Source organism: Schistocerca gregaria, chromosome 1 (assembly GCF_023897955.1).
Source record: "Schistocerca gregaria isolate iqSchGreg1 chromosome 1, iqSchGreg1.2, whole genome shotgun sequence".
NCBI classification, from domain to species: domain Eukaryota; kingdom Metazoa; phylum Arthropoda; class Insecta; order Orthoptera; family Acrididae; genus Schistocerca; species Schistocerca gregaria.
The window spans coordinates 553,851,924-553,861,509 of NC_064920.1; positions in this window are offsets into that span (position 1 = coordinate 553,851,924).

Here is a 9,586-nt window from a genome sequence, read left to right on the forward strand (position 1 = left end):
GTGTGTGCATGTGTGTGTGTGTGTGTGTGTGTGTGTGTGTGTGTGTGTGTGTGTGTGTGTGTAACAGAAAATCTTATTTATTTATTGGACTTAATCATAAACTTTTTACCGTGACTCAGTACCATACCTGAAGCATCCCAAAGTAGAAAACAACACAGCTTTCATGACTACAGATGAGCATTAAAAGCCGATGTTTCCTTTTAGATTGATGTAATAAATGCAGAGATATATTGTTTTACTCATCTTCAGTCTTGTTAAATAACTGAAATATGGGGTGATAGTGTTTCTGCCAAGTGTTGCATGTTTTTATAAAATTATCTCTGTGTTCAAGCAGTGTGAGATTTGAGTAATAACATGAGGTTTTAGAAGTTAGCACCATTTTCACAGACAAAGCCATGTCTCACACTAGCAGGTGAGACATGTAGAAACCTGTCAGTAGGAACTTGACAAACATTTCATGTTGTCTGCTCTACCTCCTAACACAAATTCATTTGAAACTGAACAGTATTTAACTCCAACTCCATCTCTAGGAATTCATTTACTGAAAACAAAAGCCACAGACTTTGATTCTATAGAAACCCCAACACACACACACACACACACACACACACACACACACACACACACAGAGAGAGAGAGAGAAAGAGAAATATCCAGGCACATGGCCTTTGCCTAATATCCTGTGTCTTACTATGTATCATAAACTTGGCAACATATTTTTAAGAAATCAACTTTCTCTTTTATGTTAGGAGCAACAAATCAAAAAGAATAAATAATTGTTTTGTTCACTTAATCACACAACATGATCAGTGCACACAATTCCCTGAAGTGTGCTATAGTAGGAAGTATTGTGCCCAGCGAGTGTTCTCTCTTGCGCCTTGAAATCTTTTGGATAATCATGAAATGGAATCTTTTGATGCAATGAGAAACCCTTATTTCCTTCACTCATGACACTGTTTTGTGCCAGCTGTACTAAAATCTACATCCAAATTTCTAAGTACAGCATTTATAGCTCTTACTGCAGTGTAAATATGTTTCATAGTAATACTTTGTCAAACCTGTAAGAGAATAAATCTGCCTGCAGCAGTCAGCTTCAGAGAATGTCTTCTATGTAAATCAGAGAAAATGAATAGAAAGGTAGTTTAAAATTTTATAAGATGTCATTTTATTTACTTTTTTGATATGTGTTGTTTTGTTTAATGTCTGAAAGGTTTAGCGAATAATTCATTAAGCTGTACAAAATGCTCAAAATGCCTTAACTTTTGCAAAATCAGAAAGATCATATCTGATAAAAATCCCATCATCCACACCAGACCTGCCAAAATAAAACAAATTTTATCATTTGTTAATGTTTCCCTCACAAAGAAATTTGAAAAAAATCTCATCTCTGAAATTCAGGCCAGGCTACCTCCATCAAATACCTGGAGTCCTGAGTTCGACTCTTGATCCAGCACACAGTTTTAAGCTTGCAAGAAGTTTCTTGCGTAAAACTGAATGGAAAGGTGGCTATTTGTTCCAACAAAAATGGAATAGTTGCTGTGTCCTGCTACCAGGGTGTGTGAGTGTGAGTGCAGCAAGTGTGGTGTCACCATGCATGTGCAACTGAATCGGCTGCCAACTGTATCAGCATGGGCCACCCGCTGGAGTCCTCCTGTGGGAGTAGGATGCAGCACGGCACGGTCTCCGCAGCACCATTTGCTGGTGACTTGCACTTATGTATGCACAGAGTAGCGTTGACTGACCTCTCTCTGTGTTATTCTAATTTGTATCTCTCACATCACTGTGCCGTGTCTTGTGGAGTCCCAAGAGGATATTTTTGTCATGCTTCAGAGATTATGAATAAAACCATATTTGTGTGACTTGGATTGGTTTTGTGTATTGCTTGGTTACAATACAAATGGTGATGAGTTTGGAATGGTTTCTGCATGTGCGATCTTTAAGTGTGGTTTCATCGGGTTTATTCATCACGGATGTTGTGCTACCAGCATATTTTGACTGTGACCATTTAGTCAACTTCCATTCTACTGGTCCATCTACTCACTTTTCCTCTGTATGATGATTCACCCAAGGATTGGATAGTTTATAGAAAAAGACTCAGACAGCATTTTTGGGCTTTTAGGCTTTCAGTGAGACATACTAGAATTTGTGCAAAGCTTTCTTCCTCTTGTGGATTCCACCTAAGATGTATCAATTACTGTGTCAGGTTTCCCCTTTTCAGTAACCAGCTGCTCTTGCTTTTGATCAAATGTACAGTTTATTGTCCAGCTACCACTGCAAATGCACACGTCATAGTGGCAAGAGTTGAATCCCACCAATGTCGCAAGAAACCAAACCTGTCACACAGGCCTGGGCAGGTGAACTTCACGATCTTAGCCGTAAGTCTCAGTTAATTACTGAGGCTCATAATGACTTATGCAGACTCTATGGTGTGTGGTGGAATTATCTGTTTAGCTATGGACAAGGTTGGTTGGTTGGTTTGTGGGGGTAAAGGGACCAGACTGCGATGGTCATCGGTCCCTATGGATAAGGAAATGCGCCAGAAGGCTCTACTCTATGAAACCACTGAAACCACCCCCCCCCCCCCCCCCCCCCCGTTCCCCACCAGGAGCAATTGTTGGCGGGAATACTAGGTGGCCAGTACTGTTGTAAAATTTATTTGATACACATTTTGGTCTCTATCAATATTTCCATCTCCCTTGATTTTTAGAGCAATTGACTGCTTGTCCTCGGTTGGACTAATTATCTGGATGATATTGTTGTCATGAGCTCCTTCGTGACCAGTCACTTGAAAATTTATGCACTTTGTTTCCTGTCTTATAATCCACGGGCTTACAGCATAACCTCATGAAATCTCAGTTTTTTTTTTTTTTTTTTTTTTTTTTAAAAAAAAAACCTTCTACTGTTTATTTGAGGATTCAGGTCTCATGGGATGACGTTCACTCTCTGCCAGAGCATATCTGCACTGTTTCATCTATGCCTTGCCATGAAGTAGCTTCAGGCCTTCCTAGGGAAGATAGCCTACTACCATAAACTCCTGTCAGAGGGTGGCCACATTCGCCCACCCATTCCATGTCTTGTTAGGCAATAATGAACCTTTCTGATGGAGCCCAGATTGTGAACATGCTTTTCAAATGTTGAAATCCAAACTCCTCTCGGCCCCTTATTTAGCTACGTTCTCTACGGACCAGCATATGGTTTTGGTGGCTGACTCCTCACAGTATGGCCTTGGCATGGTCCTAGCACACCAATATGCTGGCAGGTCTGAATGACTGGTTGCTTTCGCCTCCAAATCTCTCAATCTGGCCCATCAGCAGCATTACTCTAGGTGGAAAAAGAGGCTCTTGTCATCTATTCTCTCAGGAAATTTCATGATTTTTTTTTTTATGTCTCCAAGTTTCACATTATTACTGACCATAAACCCTTTGTTGCCATGCTTAACTTCCTTGCCTAAAAACGCAGCACACTGCCTACAATGCTGGATGCGGTTCTTGTCTTGCTACAATTAAGAAATCCATTTTTGACCTGTGTCTAAACATGCCAATGCAGAGGTGGTGTCCCTCATTCATATGGGTCCTGATCTCTTCTCTGATCACGAATAATTGCTTTGCTTCCATACTGAAACACAGGCCACTGCCAAGGGTTTCCCATTTATGAGCTCAAGCATAGCAGCTGCTGTTGCTGCTGCTGTCAGCCCAGTTCTCCACCAGGTGGTTCGGTTTGTTCAACAGGTCTGGCCAGATAAACCACTGTATGGACTCTCTGTTTTTGACTGTGTTTTGCTGTTGTCCACCGAAGACTTCTCTTCCAGAGAAGTCATTCTTGCCACATTACAGTGTGAGGTTCTACACCTTCTCCATCAGGGCCATTGGGGAGTTTCACGCACTAAACTGTTAGCTAGGAGACATGTTTCTCGGCCAGACATTGATGTCAGAACTGTCCATTCTGTCGCGGTTTGTGAGCAGCGTGCCCAGGAACAGGGAGGTCCCAGGGCGTCCACATCCCGCTGGCCTGTTCCCAGCCAGCCATGGGAACACAGTCATGTAGACTTTGTTCTGTTCCTGAATTCCTATTGGCTCTTGGCTGTGGGTGCATTTTCACAATTTCTTTACATTCTCCTATGTGTGCTGACATCAGCTAAGGTCACAATTTGCATGCTTTTGAGGATTTTTTTCCTTTTATGAGGAGTTGCCTTGTACCTTAGCTTTGATAATGGCCCCATTTCTTTTTTCACACCATTTAATTGATATGCCCCTTCAATCAAATGGTGAGGAGGAACAACTAGTGTGTACATTCAAGTCCCAAATGAAAAAGTTTGTTGTGAATTCTCTGCTGGATGATGCCCTTCTCCATTTTCTGAGCATGAGCACCTAACGCTACACACCTATGAGGGATTGGAGCCCGTCTGAGTTGCTTCATGGCCAGCAGCCACACACGTTCTTCCACCTTCTGCGGCCTATGCCACACCTGGCATTGGCAGATTTGTCTGGCAACTTTGTGCCAGAATCGCCAGTGTTGGTTCGTGGATTTGACCACTGGCCGAAGTGGATACCAGGAACTTTTGTCTCCCATCGGGGATTTCATCTCTGTGATGTCTGTATGGCCGGTGGACTGGTGGCTCACCACATTGATTGGGTGGGCCCCCAGTCACCGCCAGAAGCTACCAGTTCATGGGTGCAGCCCACCCCACTGCCCTCTGCCTCGAGCCCATTGTTGCCTACCTTGGAGGCATCCACATCCAATTGGCACCTCCTCCAAAGGTGGTGACCTAGGTTTCCAGCTTCCTAGCACCGTGCGCTCCTCTGGTCCACTGCTGCACCCTGCTGTTTCAGCTGGGCCGCCTCCACCAGCTGCCTCACCATCTTCGTCACGCCCATCGCCACTGGTGGATCCAGACCAATCTCCTCCACACTGAGACCTGCCTGCTGATGTTGAGGTGATGGCACCCTCCTCTTCAGTACTGTCATTGGTCACTGTGCAGGCCCACGGCAAGCCCACATCCTTGCACGTTCTAGCCCTATACGAGGTGCATTCATGTTCTAAGGCCTCCGATTTTTTTTCCCCGGACTGGAAAGAGATAGAAACATGCGCATTGTTTTAAAATGAGGCCGCGTTCATTGTCAATAGGTCCCAAAGATGGCAGCACCGTACGGCAGATGGAATTTTACCACCAGCGGCGAGAATGAGAACTGTTTTAAATACTTAAAATGGCGACGTTTTCCTTACTTGAACAGCGTGCAATCATTCATTTTCTGAATTTGCGTGGTGTGAAACCAATTGAAATTCATCGACAGTTGAAGGAGACATGTGGTGATGGGGTTATGGATGTGTCTAAAGTGCGTTCGTGGGTACGACAGTTTAATGAAGGCAGAACATCGTGTGACAACAAACCGAAACAACCTCGGACCTGCACAAGCCTGTCTGGGGTAACCGCCAGTGCTGAAAAAATGATGGTGTCCCTGTTCTGGGACAGCGAGGGCGTAATCCTTACCCATTGCATTCCAAAGTGCACTACAGTAACAGGTGCATCCTATGAAAATGTTTTGAAGAACAAATTCGTTCCTGCACTGCAACAAAAACGTCCGGGAAGAGCTGCGCGTGTGCTGTTTCACCAAGACAACATACCCGCACATCGAGCTAATGTTACACAACAGTTTCTTCGTGATAACAACTTTGAAGTGTTTCCTCATGCTCCCTACTCACCTGACCTGGCTCCTAGTGACTTTTGGCTTTTTCCAACAATGAAAGACACTCTCCGTGGCCGTACATTCACCAGCCGTGCTGCTATTGCCTCAGCGATTTCACAGTAGTCAAAACAGACTACTAAAGAAGCCTTCGCCGCTGCCATGGAATCATGGCGTCAGCCTTGTGAAAAATGTGTACGTCTGCAGGGCGATTACGTCGAGAAGTAACGCCAGTTTCATCGATTTTGGGTGAGTAGTTAATTAGAACTTGAATGCACCTCGTACTTTGGTGCCCACTCAGGACATCATCCCACCACCCACCATCAGCACCAGTTCCACCACTATGGAACTGATGGATGTCTTTCTCATAGGGCCACCAGCATCTCCTCCACTGCCTGGGCACCCACTTCACATGAGGGAGAGATGTGCTGTATCCTGCTATTCATGCTGTGTATGAGTGTGAGTGTCACAGTACATGTGAGCTTCAATCGGCTGCCAATTGTATCAACACTTCTGGCCACCTGTGGGAGGCGTGCACATGGCGCAGTGTCCACCAAGCCGTCTAATAGCAACTTGCGCATAATTATACACCGGGTGATCAAAAAGACACTATAAATTTGAAAACCGAATAAATCACAGCATAATGTAGATAGAGGGGTACAAATTGACGCACATGCTTGGAATGACATGAGGTTTTATTACAACCAAACAAATACAAAAGTTCAAAAAATGTCTGACGGATCTGATCAGAGTAACAATAATTAGCATAACAAAGTAAGACAAAGCAAAAATGATGTTCTTTACAGGAAATGCTCAATATGTCTACCATCATTCCTCAACAATAGCTGTAGTCAAGGAATAATGTTGTGAACAGCACTGTAAAGCATGTCCGGAGTTATGGTGAAGCATTGGCGTTGGATGTTGTCTTTCAGCATTCCTAGGAGGCCGATCGTACCTCTCATCCATCATGGTAGCAGTTACAAAACCAGAATCACACATTTCCCCGAAGAAAAAACGCCCAATAACGGTAGTTATGGTAAATCCAACCCATACCGTGACTTTCTCATCGTGCAATGGAGTTTCCATGACAGTTCTAGGATTTTCGGTAGCCCAAATTCTGCAGTTGTGGGTGTTGACAGACCCTCGGAGCATTAAATGAGCTTCGTCGGTCCATAAGATGTTACTCAACCAATCGTCATCTTCTGCCATCTTTTGAAACGCCCACACCGCAAATGCCCTCCACTTCACTAAATCGCCAGGTAACAGTTCATGATGCCAATGGATTTTGTACAGATAGCATTGGAGGGTACGCCTCAGTGCCAACCAAACAGTAGTGTATGGAATGCCGGTGAGACTGCACGAGCGCTGACTTTTCCATGCATAGTCGAACCCACTACAGTCTCCATTTCTTCCTGAACTGTCTCAGCAGCATTACGCTTTGTGCTCAGTCGGCCACTATGGGGTCTATCGTCTAAACAACCCATGGCTTTGAACTTCGAAATCATTCTCGCCACAGCACATTCCCCATCCTGATAATACAGCTTCACCAAAACCGCCTTTTGAGGTAACGTCAACATGCTGCGACTGCTGGCGCATCTGATTCTCTCTCTCTCATTACAGCTCCTTTTATACACGTTTGTTGTGTGCAGTCACTGACGTTTTGTTGTCCAGCGCCATTGGTCAGACATTTTGTGAACTTTGTTTTTTTTTTTTTTTTTACTTCTCTATCTACATTATTCTGTGGTTTATTAAGTTTTCAAATTTATACTAACATTTTGAACATCCAGTATGTGTGTGTGTGTGTGTGTGAGGGGGGAAGGGGAGGGGAGAAGCACCAACTGATCTCTCTCCGAGTTATTCTAGTTTGTATCTCTCACATCAGTGTGCTATGTCTTGTGGAGTCCCGAGAAGCTATTTCCCTATAGTTAATAGATTATGATCAAAGGTTGGATCAGTTTTGTGCGTTACTTGGTTACTACAATAATAAAAATCAACACAAGAATAATGAAAATTAAATAAAAATGAAATAGGAGAGCATGTTGTCACTCAGTACACCAACACATATATGACTGAAAAGATCTTTTCAAGGCTTGTCCAGAGACTGCATGGCACCACGTGCTCACCACTACAATAGATTAATTCTGGTACAGAGTTGAAATTATGTACCCGTATCTGTCATCCAAGCTCCGTTCAACTCCGTGCCTAGAAACATTAGATCCACTGTTGCTGCCAGATGTTACAGCTGTGTGTTCTGAATTTGTACATGCGTACCCCCAAATTTAATCAACTATTTCTTGTACTATACTGTGTGTATCCAATAAATAAAATTTAATTATTTTCTAGCCTTCCTACTATTAGCAGTTTTAATGTTCAACTTGTGTATTAAGTGACATTACATAAAAGTTATTTCTTAATTAATTAAGTTTTATTTTACAGTCAGATTCCTGCTGTACCAAGGTAAGTGAGGACAGTAATGGGTAAGGTGAAGTCTTGTATTATCCTGTAGAAAGTAATGTCACAGTGACCTCTATAATAAGCCACCTCATTACACCAAAAAAAATATTACGTCTGCTGTCCAAATTACCAGCTATTCAAACCACAAGTGGTCATGTTGTTACACAATGACAATCCATAGCATCACATCACTGATTTTGTGAGACAGTGATAAATGCACTCTGGCACCTTTCATACTCCTTGGATCGTATGCTTCACACTAATCTGATATTTGTTGCCATCTTCGTTGTGTTGCAGTTTTAGTGGTGAGCAGCGTAATTCCAAACACTTACTGCATCCTTAAAGGAACAGGAAATATACGTCCCTTGGCTCATGACTCTAGTTCAGGTGAGCCCTAACTTGGTTTAATATGGCACATCTATTAGTAATCACAAAAGGTCGGCCCAACCCAAATTGTTCTAACAGGTAAAAAATAAATTACAGTGCCTCTTTGCCTCTAAACAATTCTTGAAATCTAGTTCTCTACGATAAGCCACACAACAATTACTCACATAAAACAGCGAAATATAGTACTGCACTCTAGCTACATCAAAGAAGCAGTGACTGATTTAAGATTCTTCCTTAACAAGTAACAGTAACATTTAATTGTTACAAACAGCAGTATCTGTCTCCTTTCAAACTAATACTGATTTGTTTTGTCCATTATGATTTTATTGTTTTAGTCTCTCAGAAACAGATTTAAATTGCGCACACCTTGTTTTTGCTTCAAATAGTAATTGCTTTGAGTTTCCTAGCTAGCAGCATACAATACCATTCTCGTCATAAAGAAAAGATAATAGCACCAAGAAGCAGAGAAACAAATGTGCTAGTACTGCCTTTTACCGCATTGTACATGCCATAAACAGATCATAAGACTGTAAAATATGGTAATAAAAATGCAGTTATTTAGCCATTCAAAGGTATTCATCAACTCTAAAAAAAAAAATCAAGAAGTGATGCTGTAATGAGTCATGAGAGAAAAAGTACATACATACCACAATGAAGACATGCAGCAAAACAACAAAAATGTTATTGAGCTCTGTGGAAACATCTGTTTATATCCTTTATATCAGACTGTTTAATTACTGTTCTAACACAATGGCTGCCACCTACACCTTAGGCACCATCTAAAGTCAGCCATCGTTGCATGACTAGCACATATGATGTTCATTCAAATGAAACCTGGTCAGTGTGTCTACCTTTGCCTTACATCTAAGATGGCACCACTTAACTGCAAGTGTGGTGGCACCATCTGTTGGTAGAGAGATGATTTGCACCATTTGATGTTGCATAGCACCAGTGTGGTCTCACGCCATAAAGAAAGTGGTCACACAGGTTATCATCCACTACCAAACAAGCAGGCGAGTAAGCAGGAACAACAAAGAGTGATTCAACTTTTGGTGGTGAAGGGA